This window comes from Protomyctophum parallelum (genome assembly GCF_964188405.1).
Source record: "Protomyctophum parallelum genome assembly, chromosome: 22".
Classification (NCBI taxonomy): domain Eukaryota; kingdom Metazoa; phylum Chordata; class Actinopteri; order Myctophiformes; family Myctophidae; genus Protomyctophum; species Protomyctophum parallelum.
In genome coordinates, this window is record NC_139714.1 from 35,793,197 (window position 1) to 35,808,441 (window position 15,245).

A 15,245-nucleotide genomic window follows, 5' to 3' on the forward strand; every position below is an offset into this window, starting at 1 on the left:
CTCAGAATCCCGCCTAATCGAGTGCGGAGACCTCGCCATCCAACTCCGCAACCCCACCCCTTCACGCTCCGCCATCCTCACCGTCGCCGAGTTCGGCTTGGCATTCTCACTCTACAGAGACGTCATCTGCTCCACCTACCCAGCCCGGCGCCAGGAGCTGGACGACTACCACACCACCATCCTAGACCTAGCCGTGAGGTTCGGCGGCTCACTCTTCCTAGAGTACCACCGCCAGTTCTCCGCCACCGCCGCAGCAAGGCTCCACCAGCTCAACACCGCCACATATTGGGGTCAACTAGACTTGGAACTCTACTGCAGGATTTTCGCAGGAAGGCTCGCCATCGCCTGTAACCTGTGCGGCAACCCCACCCACCCCGCCAGCCAGTGCGTCCACGCCGCCACCCGCACCCCCGCCACCAGCCAGTACCCTGCCGCCAGTCAGCACGTCCACACCGCCACCAAACCCACCACCAAACCCACCACCAAACCCACCACCAAACCAGCTTCCAGTCTTCCCCCCCTCCTCGCCATCGGCGCCCCGCCCCCGCAACGAACCCCCCAATACCCAGCTTCCAAACAAACAACCGACGTACGTGGCCGCCCAGTCCTTTACTGTGGCACCGAGGCCATCTGCAACAATTTCAACGGCATAGGGTGCTCCGCTTCCGTCTGCAGGATGCTCCATGTATGCACCCACTGCGGGGGCGCCCATGCCCGCCCCTCCTGCCCCCAACACCCCACCAATCCCTCCAGACCCAGCTGACTACTCCGGCACCTCTCCACCCCCATCAACATCCCCGCCCTGGCCGCCGCACTATCACGCCACCCAGACCCCGCAACCGCCTGCTTCCTCCTCGGAGGCCTGAACTACGGCTTCTCCCCCGGCCTCATCACCCTCCCCACCAACAGCCACATCTGCCAAAACCTCCAGTCCGCCATCACCGACCCCGACTCCGTCACCACCCTGCTCACAAAAGAAGTAAAAAACGGATTCATGATCGGCCCATTCTCCACCCCACCTTTCCCCATCTACCGCATCAGCCCCCTCGGCATCGCCACCCGGAAATACTCAGGGAAAAAGAGGATCATCCTCGACCTCTCCTCCCCCCACGGCACTTCCACCCCCAGCATCAACAGCCTCATCCCCAGCCCCCCATTCTCCATGCAATACGCCACCATAGATGGCGCCATAAACCTCATCCGACTCGCCGGCCAAGGCGCCCAGCTGGCCAAAGCCGACGTCACCGCAGCTTTTAAAGTCCTCCCCCTCCACCCCGACAGCTGGCATCTTTTTGGGGTCTTCTGGCAGGACGCCTACTACTTCGCCGTCCGCCTCACCTTCGGCTGCAGGAGCAGCCCAAAGCTGTTTGACACCCTCGCCGAAGCCCTTTGCTGGATCCTCCTCAACAACTGCAAGCTCCCCTACGTCACCCACCTGCTAGACGACTTCCTCGTCGTCACTCCCCCTCACGCACCCCCCGCATCCGGCCTCACCACACTCACCTCCCTTTTCAACGACCTCGGCGTCCCCCTCGCCCTAGAGAAGACCGAGGGCCCTTCCACCTCCCTCGAATTCCTAGGAATCACTCTGGACACTGTCTCACTCCAAGCCTCCCTGCCCCCCGACAAGCTCAACCGCATCACCCTCCTCCTCTCCAACTACATGGACCTCCCCCAGTGCAGCAAGCAACAGCTCCTTTCCCTACTCGGCCATCTGAACTACGCCATGCGCATCATCCCCCAAGGCCGCTCCTTCATCTCCAACCTCCTCCACCTCTCCACCTCAGTCCCTTCCCTTCACCACCAAGTCACGCTCGACTCCCCCTGCCAAATGGAGCTGCGCCTCTGGCACCTCCTCCTCTCAAACTGGAACGGCATCACCTTTTTCTATAACGACTTTGTCTCCTCCCCCGAAGACCTCCAACTATACACAGATGCGGCCCCCTCAGTAGGCTTCGGCGGCTACTACGCCGGAAGGTGGTTCTCCTCCCCCTGGCCTGGCGAACTCCACCTCCTCGACCCTGACCATACCCAATCCTCTACCCTCTACGAACTCTACCCTATAGTCGTCGCCGCAGCCCTGTGGGGAACAGAGTGGACCAGCAAGAGTGTCCTCATCCACACCGACAACCAGGCCGTCGTACAAATCATCAACAAAGGCCGCTGCTCCTCTCTCCCCGTCATGTCCCTCCTGCTCCGTCACCCACCAGTTTCTCCTCCGCGCTGCCCACATCCCCGGCCACCACAACACCATCGCTGACTCCCTTTCCCGCTTTCTCTTTCAGAAATTCAAGACCTTGGCACCACACTCCGATCCCCTTCCGGTCCCAGTCCCTCCATTTTCCGACATCACCTTCCCCTAGAGCATCCTCTCCACCACCTCATCCTCCAGTCCCAGCAATCCGTCCTGCTGAGCATAGCAGACTCCACCCTCTCATCCTACCGGACAGCTTGGATCAACTTCCAGTCCTTCCATCTCCGCCACAACCTACCCTTCCCTTCCCTCAATCTCCTCTCCCTCTCTGCCTACATCAGCCACAGCGCCTCTGCCCTCTCCACCCGTTCCTCCACAATCCGAGTCTACCTCTGCGGGATCAGTTTCTTCACCAAACTCCTAACCGGTTCACCCCATCCCTTCACTCAGCACCCCCAAATCCTTCTCCAACTCAAAGGCCTACAGCGCGGCGAACCACGACTCTCCCCTCGGCGCCTCCCCCTCACCATAGAAATCCTGGCCTCCTGCATCCACACCGTCAGATCCGGCTACGCCAACCAAACCCTCAACTCCACCCTCGAATCCATGTTCCTCCTCGCCTTCTACGGCTTCCTCCGCTGCTCGGAGTTCACAGCCGCCAACCGGAACTTCGACCCCGCAATCCACCCCTGCCTCTCCGACATAACTTCCCACGACCACGACACACTGGTCTTCACCCTGAAACGAAGCAAGACCTCCCAGCATCGCCCAATCCCCATCTACTTCTTCCGCCTCAACTCTCCCACCAGTCCTTTCGAATCCCTGGCCAACCACGTCCGCCTCAGACAATCCCAGCACGCTCTCCCCCAGGACCCCCTCTTCATCGACGAACACGGAACCGTCGCTACCCGTGGCTGGTTCCTCCTCCACCTCCGCCAAATCCTCACCATCTCAGGCTACCCCGCGGAAAACTTTTCCGGCCACTCCTTCCGCATCGGCGCTGCCTCCACAGCCGCCAGCCGAGGCCTCCAGGACCACACCGTCCGCCTGCTAGGTAGATGGTCTTCCCAGGCATACCTGACCTACATCCGCTCCTCCCTCCATGACATCAAACAGGCCCACAACTCCCTGGCCTAGTAGTCGCCCCCGTAGTCCTTTTGGGGATCACGCCTCCAAGCGTACCGCGGGCTGACCGCCACGCGATCACGCCCCACGTGTGCCGCGGGCTGACCGCCACACGACCCCTTCCCCAAAGACTTCAGGGTCGGCGAACCCCCCGGAACCCACGCCCCACTCTCCTCCTCATCATCACAACCCTCCTCATCACTTCATTCTCTCATTCAATAAAAACCTTTAAACCTTCCAATGGTGTTTTCTTCCAACTAGTGAACAGTACATTTTAAGCACAAACTCAATACAAAGACTGTTAACTGTGAGTGGACGACCCAATTAAGCATTACACTTGTTTACAACAGGGTCCACATTGTTCAATTCATCAAAACATTTAAAGACATACAAACATTTAGAGACATACAAATAGACATTTCTCTGTAGGTAAAGAACAGAACAGGAATTCATCATATGGGAAGCAAAAAAAGGGAAAAGATACAATATACAGTGAGGGAAAATGGGGGGGGGGGGGGGATTCAGATTTTACAGAGGCCAGTTTCTAATTGCAGCCATCCCTCCGTAGGTGCCCTTTGAGAGCGGTTTTGAAGGAGTCAAGGGATTCACATGTCTTAATGCCTGTTGGTAGGGCGTTCCACATTTTGGTGGCATAGGAGCGAAAATAATTTAGTCCCTTGTTTGTGCCGAATCTGGGTTGTACATGGTTTGTTGCACTCCCTCTGGTGTTGTGGGTGTGGACTTCCAGCAGTGTCGAAATGTTCATCTGAGTAAATCTGTTCCTCATATAACAATGTTCTCTATATGTTTCAATTTACAGAGTACGATAAACACCAGAATTATACAAAAAGTGCTTTTTGAAAGCATCCCTAGTTTTAAAATATACAAACTAACCAAACATAATATATTATGAAGTATGACGGAAGGATAAGTAATTATAAAACCGGTATTTACTTAATAATTAACTATAATAATTCTTGCAATAACAGATAACTTTCAATGGGCCTAGTCCCACAATCACATGCCACCAAAAGTCCACAATCACATGGTAAATGGTGCATTTATATAGCGCCTTTATCCAAGGCGCTTTACAGAGATTGTGCATTACATTCACCCATTCACACACACATTCATACACCGATGGCAGCGGAAACCATGCAAGGCACCAACCAGCACATCGGGAGCAATTATAGGGTTCAGTGTCTTGCTCAAGGACACTTCGACACCAACTCTGGGGGAGCCTGGGTTCGAGCTGGCAACCAGGCTCTGGAATGCCGTACAACAGCCATAAAGAAGTGTGAATCCCTACTCTTTCAAAACCACTCTATAATAATACTTACAGGTCGCTGCAATTCGGAAATGGCCCCAGTAAAAAGTAAAACCCACAAAGCCGAACACACACACACACACACACACGTAGCGCGTGGAAGGAACACGTTATTCCAACCAGTTCCTATCCCGTCCATCAGGCACCCCGGCTGGCCAGGGGGAGGCAGTTTAGAGACCAGGATTACTGCATGTTTTTGTGAGGGTATACCTACCCTATACCCTAGGGGACACGGGGAGAACATGCAAACTCCACACAGAAAGGCCCTATCACCAACCCCGCCTCGGGTATGGGCACTGATGACGCGGAGGAGGAAACACGCCGCCAGCCCCCACAACGTTCCGAGCGGGAATCGAACCCAGGACCTTCTAGCTGTGAGGCGACAGCACTACCAACTGTGCCACCGTGCCCCCGCTCGGCTCTCTTTCTCCTCTCTCCCTAGTCCCTACATCCTCTCCCAAGACACAGATGTCTTCAGGACGGTGTCATCCTATCCTGCACCCCGGGCCGGGCCCCTCTCACTGCACCCCGGGCCCCTCTCACTGCACCCCGGGGGGGCCCCTCTCACTGCACCCCGGGGGGGCCCCTCTCACTGCACCCCGGGCCCCTCTCACTGCACCCCGGGCCGGGCCCCTCTCACTGCACCCCGGGCCCCTCTCACTGCACCCCGGGCCGGGCCCCTCTCACTGCACCCCGGGCCGGGCCCCTCTCACTGCACCCCGGGCCGGGCTAACTTCACTCCCCTCTTTTCCCTTCTGTCCATCATCTGCCCTCTCCCAACCTCCTCCCCGTTTATGATTCACGATGCCGTTTCATCTCAAATTATCATATCTCATATATGCTTCACGTCTCCACACGGCTACAAGATCAATACAGCCAGCAGAGACAAAATGTTTTTATAATCGCCATGGGGCACAGAGGTTGCAAAGACGGCGCGTCCTTATCTGGTAGCTATACTCCTTAAACCAGGCTAGTCGCTTTGGTGAATTTCTGATCAGTGTTATGTCACGAACAACTATACCATAAAATCCTGACACTCTTGGATGTTGTGGACAACATCCTGCATAACTCAATTCAGGACATGTGCGGTGCAGTGAATGTAGAAAGACACTAGTGCTGTCCGCCTCGACAGGTAGTGGTACGGTGTTCCGTCGCTGTTCTGGGTCGGCACTCGGCAGCAGCCAGCAGGGCTGGATCCCCGCCCGCCCCCACAGAGTCTACGTCACTACGGTAACAGGGCCAACAGGCTTTACTTTGCTTTACAGTAACACCTCAACAACATTTCCCGAAAAATGCCTGCCTTCAGTTCCTGGCACACAGCCCTGAACCGGCTGCATTGCATTGTTATGCTTTGACACTTATATAGTTATATATAGCCAGACAGACAGCAGATACAGAATTCTCAAAATATCTGCATAAATAAAACATTGAATAACTGGGTGGGGTATATGCATTTCCAACCTTCATTGTTCCTGATGGGTCACTCAAGAGTCAAGACCTACATTTCAATACGAAAACCATGTTTAAAAATGGCCACGATCTTGGATTTTCAAATGTCCAATCTGACACATTTGAGCAATATCCTTTGGAGAGTAAATGTGACGCTTTTATCATCATTTATACGATTCCTCCTATACTGTATGTTGATCAAATCCACTATATGGTGTCATCATCACTATTATCGGTTCCGGAAACCTGGAGTTGTTTGAAGTCGATTGGTTGGACGGTTCTCGGGTTACTCTAAGGACGCACACGCACGCACGCACGCACGCACGCACTCGTGCACGCACGGTATAGTGTGTGTATATAGAGTGCTGTGGTGTACTATGAATCATATAGCAATCATATAGCACATCGAGGGAGAGAGGATTTGCTGGGGCAGAAGCGCAGTGGCAAACTATGGCCTCCTCGCAGGAAGACACATAGACCAACATCTGAAGCAGACGTACAGCGACCGACCCCGCATTAAGAGAGCAGGAGTGGGGAGAGAGTGCAACAACCTCCTAGAACCAACCCTGTGAGTGGTTGATGCTCAGCGACACCTTTTCCATACTCGTGTATATTCCCTTGAGTAGAAAAACTTCACAGGACTCCGTTGTAAAAATATCACAAAAAAGATTTAATCCAAAAAATGTGTTCATTAATACAAAAGTAATCAAAAACAAGTTCTCAAACTCAAAAATAGACTACGGTCAAAAAACCGTGTCGCTCTGATGTTGTATTGTGCACAAACTGACTGTACTGCTCTGCACAAACTCTGCCTCTGTCTGCTCTGCACACACTCTGCCTCTGTCTGCCCTGCACACACTCTGCCTCTGTCTGCTCTGCACACACTCTGCCTCTGTCTGCTCTGCACACACTCTGCCTCTGTCTGCCCTGCACACACTCTGCCTCTGTCTGCTCTGCACACACTCTGCCTCTGTCTGCCCTGCACACACTCTGCCTCTGTCTGCTCTGCACACACTCTGCCTCTGTCTGCCCTGCACACACTCTGCCTCTGTCTGCCCTGCACACACTCTGCCTCTGTCTGCCCTGCACACACTCTGCCTCTGTCTGCCCTGCACACACTCAGCTGTTAGCAACTGCAATTAACTCAGGCAACCAGAGCTCTCTTCTTAAAGCTACATTAACATCATTGTATTTAACCTAAAGCACATCACCAAGAATTAAACAAATTAAATTAATTAAGCTTTTTAACATAGCTAATTTAACAATCATAATGCAATATGCATGAACTGTTAAACCAAAATACAAAACACAAAAATAAAGCTGTAATCATTCAAATAATCACATATTCAAACTTGGCTCCCACAAACCCCCTGAACCCGATGTGCATTTCGACATGTCGGAGCTGCAGCTAAAGGAAGTCAGGGAGGTCGTACAAAGCAAGGGCAGGCTCTGCTCCAGGACCGAGTGTGTATAAGAACTGTCCCAAGCTCAACCCACAGGGGTCCTTGAGTGGTTTCCAGGGGGTCCAGAGCAAAATGAGTTAATAGCATTACAATCAGTTTAACACGATACACAAAGGCTATGATGACTCATTGTGAGGTTGTAGATCTGATATTTCCAAAAAGAATAATTGAAAGAAATTTGAAAAATGTTTTTTCTTTCTTTTTTTTTTTTTTACATTTTAACAACACAAATCTTGTTTGGAAGTCTCTGGCACAAAGTATCTGGTCTGCAGACAAATTCATATACATTTTGGGGGTCCTTGATTGGAAAAGTTGCTGAACCACTGACTTTTCTAAAGCTGATTATCAACATAAGTTTTGTATGCCTAATTGGCTAATTGATTTGTTCAATGCTTAGATTGAAAAACTTTGAAAAGTATTAATAACTAATTCATGATATGCTATAGCTGTTGTCCTCTACCTCCATAAAATAAAATAATAACTGGTGTTAATTGTTGGAAAAGAACAAGATTCCTTTACAGGATCTCCTCACTGGTCAGCAAAAACACCTTGAAGACCTTAACAGGAGCCCTCGTACAAGGTTTCTTTGACTATGCATCCACCTCTTGGTACCACAGCACCTCAAAGGCCCTTAAAACAAGGCTCCAGACCTCCCAAAACAAACTGGTCAGGCTCCTACTTGGCCTCACCCCCCGAACCCACCTCACCCCTGCCCACTTTGACAGGCTGGGATGGCTTAGGGTCGTCGACAGAGTACAGCATCTTGCAATGGGTCTGGTCCACAAGATTCGATACACCACCAAGATACCCATGTACCTGTCTAAATACTTCCTTAACACTTACAGCACGTAGGACGCCTGAGAACGTCATAGGATAGAGTAGAGTAGAGTTCTAAGGACGTCTGAGGACGTCCTAGCGACATCCCAGCGATGCGGGGCGAGATATTAATATTCCGAATTTTTCCTATTTATTTTTTTGGCATTTCGCTTTTCGCTTGCCGTATGCTAACGCTCAGTGCAACTATTAGCTTATTATTGACTCCCATGTTAGCGAGAGGGAAAGAATGACTCGTATCTCCTAATCCAGGGCGCTCTCCGTGGTGATGAATGGATCGATATGCTGGCGCTTATTTTCTGCTCCTCATCCGTCTCTCCCGCAAAATATGAACGCTTTTTGGAGCGTAAAACAATATATTAAGATGATCGGGGATGTTGAGGTCACTTTGTAAAGTCAACTTTTTTAGGAAAGTGTTTCCGGTTCATGGCTTTCAAAGTAAAAGCGATCAGACACCTCCGGTATTCTATAGCCTATATTTTGAAGGCAGTCGGCGTATACTCAATGTGTTAATGTAAACGAAGTCCACACCCACAACACCAGAGGGAGTGCAACAAACCATGTACAACCCAGATTCGGCACAAACAAGGGACTAAATTCTTTTCGCTCCTATGCCACCAAAATGTGGAACGCCCTACCAACAGTCATTAAGACATGTGAATCCCTTGACTCCTTCAAAACCGCTCTCAAAGGGCACCTACGGATGGCTGCAATTCGAAACTGGCCTCTGTAAAATCTGAATCCCCCCCCACCCCCCCCACCCCATTTTCCCTCACTGTATATTGTATCTTTTCCCTTTTTTGCTTCCCATATGATGAATTTAGCTACATAGAAATGTCTATTTGTATGTCTCTAAATGTTTGTATGTCTTTAAATGTTTTGATGAATTGAACAATGTGGACCCTGTTGTAAACAAGTGTAATGCTTAATTGGGTCGTCCACTCACAGTTGACAGTCTTTGTATTGAGTTTGTGCTTAAAATGTACTGTAAATTCTACAAACTGTTAATAAATATTTCAATCAATCAAAAAAAGCAGAGATAAGTCTCATTCATTGTTCACACACACACACACACACACACACACACACACACACACACACACACACACACACACACACACACACACACACACACACACACACACACACACACACACACACACACACACACACACACACACACACACACACACACACACACACACACACACACACCGATACTGACATTTGGTCCGTGCCAAATACACTTTCATTTGACATGACAATGTTGTATCAATCTTCACTTGGTGTATTTGTGGTATTTGTGGTATGAGGAAACATATTTTCAGTCTCTTGCCAAAAAGAATGAGCGATGTTCCAGGAAGCATCACAAGTTAATTAAAGTTTAGTTTAGTTCGTTTTCTTTTTCCATACAAAAAAACATTCTTAGTTCATCAGTTTTTTTTTTCTTATTCTGGAAAAAAAAAATGTATAGACTGAAGCCTAGGCTTATTATGTCTACCCTTTTGTCTGTTAACTTAAAATAATAAAAATGAATATATATATACAGTATGTATAAGGCCTACCCCTTTTACAGGTTTTCAAACTAAACTGTGTCTTATTTCTACTGAACAATGTAATATTCAAGTAAAAGAATAAAATAAACGTGCTTACATGCCTTTTTTTCATTTTGTTTCTTTCTAAAAAAAACAAGCAAAACAATATGCTAGTAATAGTCACAGTAGTAACATTTTCACACAAAAAACAAAAGAAACAAATGGCACTTCATAGCACTATGGCCACTTGATTTGAGGCTTTACTCTGTGTAGCTATTTAATACTTTGTTTTTTAATACCTTCTTAAAGATGGAGTGCCACCATTTTTTCCACCCTAAAACATGATCATCAGGTATTATTACAATATAAGGGGGAAGAACTTTTTCCAAAAAGTGTACAGTATTTGTTAAAATCATGCTTTTATGTAGACAAGCCCACCAGTTCATTAAGTATGCCTGGTTTGCCTGGTGGGTGGTGATGGGTGGTGATCCACCTGAACTGAAGCCACACCCACAGCTGTAGTTGTATGATAAAGGGGGAGGGGTTTGGGGAGGGGCTGATAGTGTGGTGTCACTATATTACTGTTTACTTCATTGGCCTGTTTGACTGTCAAGGGTTCGGCCTCCAGGAAGAAACCCTAAATACAAAGTCAATACACAATTGCACATAAAAACAACTCCAGTCTGTCTAATTAAGTACTGTCACCTCATAGACACATGAAAAACTGGAAAAATTCAAAAATTGTGGCACTTTAAGTTTATCCTTAGCTCCACAGTCTTTCAATTCATCTATTCTATTCCATATACATTGACATAACAACGCGTCATCAGAGCGGAGGGAGGGGCGTCAGCTGCGACTCCGCAGCTCCGCCCACCCCCCAGGGTAAGATTTGTGATTTGTGATTTGCTCTCGTTCACTGCAATGCAATTTGCGGCATTTTCAAAACAATATTGCGCAGAGTAGCGATTATCTAACGTATTTGCAATGCCATACGTTGAAAGATCTGTTGCCCGCGGACAAGGCACGTTACCTCCGCAAGTTAGATATTATCGGCATAGGTGTTTGCCGTATGTGATTAAGGATTGGAAAAAGTTGCATTGGCAGCCATAGAAAATTCTGCCCGGGGTAAAACACCGGATGTGATGTTTTTGGGCGTTCCTGTCTTGTTAAAAAACCGGCTGTGACGTTTTTGGGCGTTCCTGTCTTGTTTCGTGTCAGTGTATAGCTTCACACCCTTTATCGTTATACAATTACTTCTCATGTTGATCCTTTCTTTTTTTGTTGTTGTGAATAACAGCTCTCTCTCATTGTGAACAACCCTTGGATACAGTCTGGAAGTGCTTTCATTTTAGCTCTAAACAGTATCTCTAATGTTTTCAATCAACTAAATCATTAGAATTTCAAAGCACGACATTTTACAAATAATTCATTGGTGGGGTGAATATAGTCAACCCCATTTACAATCCTTATGGCTTTTTTTTTGCAGTAAGGTGATACAGTTTGTATTGGTTAATTGTATAGGTGTTGCCCCAGACTTCAGCGCAGTATGTAATATATGGAGTTATGAATGAGCAGTACAGGATATATAATGACTTCTGGTCCATGATATGTTTAGTTTTGTTTCCAATTTTAGTTTATTGTCAAGGATTACTCCAAATAATTTGTGTCTGTGTTTGTGTGGCTTAGGACGGAAATTGGTTCTCAATGTGTGTCTGGGGCCATAATTGGCAACACACTAAGATTTGTATGATAATATAAATGTTAAACAATGTTTTTAATACCATTAATCTCTTGAACCCTATAGCATGCCAATCCAGATACGTGTGGCCTGGGCCTAAAGCTGATTAACAATAACAACATACGTTTTGTATGCCTAATTAATTTGTTCAATGCTTAGATTTGAACTAATTCATGATATGCTATAGCTGGTGTCCTTTTCCTGGAAAAGGAACAACCCCTTTCCAGTACACACGCACACACACGCACACATGCGCACACACACACACACACACACACACACACACACACACACACACACACACACACACACACACACACACACACACACACACACACACACGGCCTAAAACACTTTCATTTGACATGACAATGACAATGTTGTAACAATCTTCACTTGGTGTATTTGTGGTATGTATTTGTGGATGAGGAAACATCTTTTCAGTCTCTTGCCAGAAAGAATGAATGATGTTCCAGGAAGCATCACAGTTAATTAACCCATTCTGACCTGAGATCAGATTCATACGAGGTTTCCGCCGGGCGGACACACACTGGTCTGATGAACCCATTCTGACCTGAGATCAGATTCTAAAAATGTCAGTCGCTCTTCGATTTTTGAAAAATAGCAGACCTACAAGCTCGTATCGCGCCACTCGGTGGCGCGATATGAGCTTGTAGATCTGCTATTTTTAAATAGCTAAAGCATAACATGATGCTGACACCAAAATGGGTGCCCGTTCAGAATGGGTTAAAGTGTCTGTGTTTGTGTGGCTTAGGACGGAAATTGGTATAAATGGTATAAATGTTAAATAATGTTTTTAATACCATTCATCTCTTGAACCCTATAGCATCCCAATTCTGGGGAGAACATTCGCCGAAAACATCCAACCTAGAAGCTCTCAACTATTTTCAGCAAAGACGTTTGGTGTCAAGGGGGAAAAAAAAGAGCAGACCCAAGACTACAGAGCTGAATGTCAGGTTTTGAGGGTTTAACCCATTCTGACCTGAGATCAGATTCATACGAGGTTTCCGCCGGACACACACTGGTCCTGATGAACCCATTCTGACCTGAGATCAGATTCATACGAGGTTTCCGCCGGACACACACTGGTCTGATGAACCCATTCTGACCTGAGATCAGATTCTAGAAATGTCAGTCGCTCTTCGATTTTTAAAAAATAGCAGACCTACAAGCTCGTATCGCGCCACTCGGTGGCGCGATATGAGCTTGTAGATCTGCTATTTTTAAATAGCTAAAGCATAACATGATGCTGACACCAAAATGGGTTCCCGGTCAGAATGGTTTCCAGTAGTAGATTGAAAAACTTACTTTGAAAGGTATTAATAACCATAACCAATACATAAATATATATACATAAAATGCAATTCTAGTGCTGTCTACGTAACAAGCTATAAGTCTGTCTAAAAATACTATCTAAGTCTACATAAAGTGCTATCTAAGGGGCTAGGGCAAGTGCTACGGGCCATGGTGGAGTCTGAAGAGGTGGGTTCTCACACTACGGCGGAAGATTGGGAGTGAGGCTGCAGTTCTGACTGTGATGGGAAGTGCATTCCATAGTTTCGGAGCCAGAAGGGAGAGGAGTTTGGGACGTGTGGAGCGTTGTCCCGGCGTTTTTAGTGAAGGTACCTCCAGCTTCCCTGCGTTGGCTGATCTGAGTGCGCGGGAGGGTTTGTACTAAGTCAGCTACACTGTGTATACCTTCTGGGTAGAGCTGTCAATGAGAAATGTATGTTTGTCTGCAGACAAGAGGCCATTTCACATTCAAGTTCAATCAAAGACAAATGCATGTCTGCTCTGAATTTGTCCTCTGCTCTGAATTTGTAATAAATGTAGTCTAGGCTTTTCACGTGCCTTTAGTATGTGGTTTGTCAAGGTGGAGAGAAAATAAGAAGTGTTCTAGAGCATCATCAACTGACACTGCCTGAGGCAGTAAATGTATGCAAAGCAACTGAACAAGGTGGCCCATTATATCAGGTGTTCAGGCACAAGAAAACAACCTGGAAGACCTCATTAAAAGCTCTTTGCATATCGAGTATGAGGAAGAAGCTTAGAGAGGCTATCTTATTATTTTCTGACGTGTTTTCAAATGTCTCCAGGGGGTCAACTTGAACACACACACACACACACACACACACACACACACACACACTCTCTGTCTCTGTTGCAGATAAGACTTCACTTAACTTCCTGGCAGCCAACACATCACGAATGCTGACTTTTCAAATGTCGCCAGGGGGTCAGCGCACGTGCGCGCACACACACAGTCACACACACACACACACACACACACACACACACACACACACACACACACACACACACACACACACATTCTGTCTCATGTGCTTTGTTGCAGATAAGACTGTTTGAGAACAGCATAATTATTTGACAACAACAAAAGGAATGTGCCAAAGCACCTATCTGGGCAAAAAAGGACATGACAGCACAGAGCATGTTCGTCTGATATGTGTATACGAAGCCTAAGCGTGCATTACTCGCACCATTTTCCCATTTGGAGATCATGAAAGTTCATCCCATCCCACAGTTTAGCAAATATAGTGCATGTAGTCACTTTTACAAATGCCATTTACAACCATAACACAAAAATGTTATGTTATGTCCACACCCAGGCCAGTGTACTGAATGATCCGATGTAGTAAGTAAGGGAAACCGATTTCTTTTGCGATGCCCAGAAAATAAATGAAATTGCAGCGAAGCAATTAGAATCAAATTTGTCCAGCTGTATTGATTAAACATTTACATTGTAAACATCATCCACTGCATGACAGCAGTTTTTAATCTGTCCGACAGAATTTATGGCACCACACGCCAGATGAATGACATGTAAGCAATAGGCTATAACTGCACACACAGAAATGGAAGAGAGGAATCACATCAGCTGTTTGACTCGAACAAACTGTCAACACAGCTGAGTCCTTGTCAACCTTTATAGCAAACAGACAGCTGAGCATAAGCGCAAGTCACAACTTGTCCATAACAAGGTGGTCTTGTGCTCACACACACACACACACACACACACACACACACACACACACACACACACACACACACACACACACACACACACACACGTCAAGAGGATTGTTTGAGTTCTCCCTCCACTCGACATATGGGACAATAGACTCCCCGCCAAGCCACTGTGACTGATTGACTGCAGGGGCACGCCACTACAAGAATAATAAGCAATAGCTAGTTCCCCAATCCCCATAGCATATCACACACACCACACACACACACACACACACACACACACACACACACACACACACACACACACACACACACACACACACACACACACACACACACACACACACACACACACACACACACACACACACACACACACACACACACACACACACACACACACACACACACACACCTCAACCTAATATTAATCTTCTGACGAGTCTTTGGCGTCCCTGACTTAACTATGACACACTGACGCCGTGCTGCCTTTAAGAATATCACCAAGGTGCCAGGCAGCTGACGTTGACCAAACAGACACACAGATGATGAGGTAAACATGGTTTCT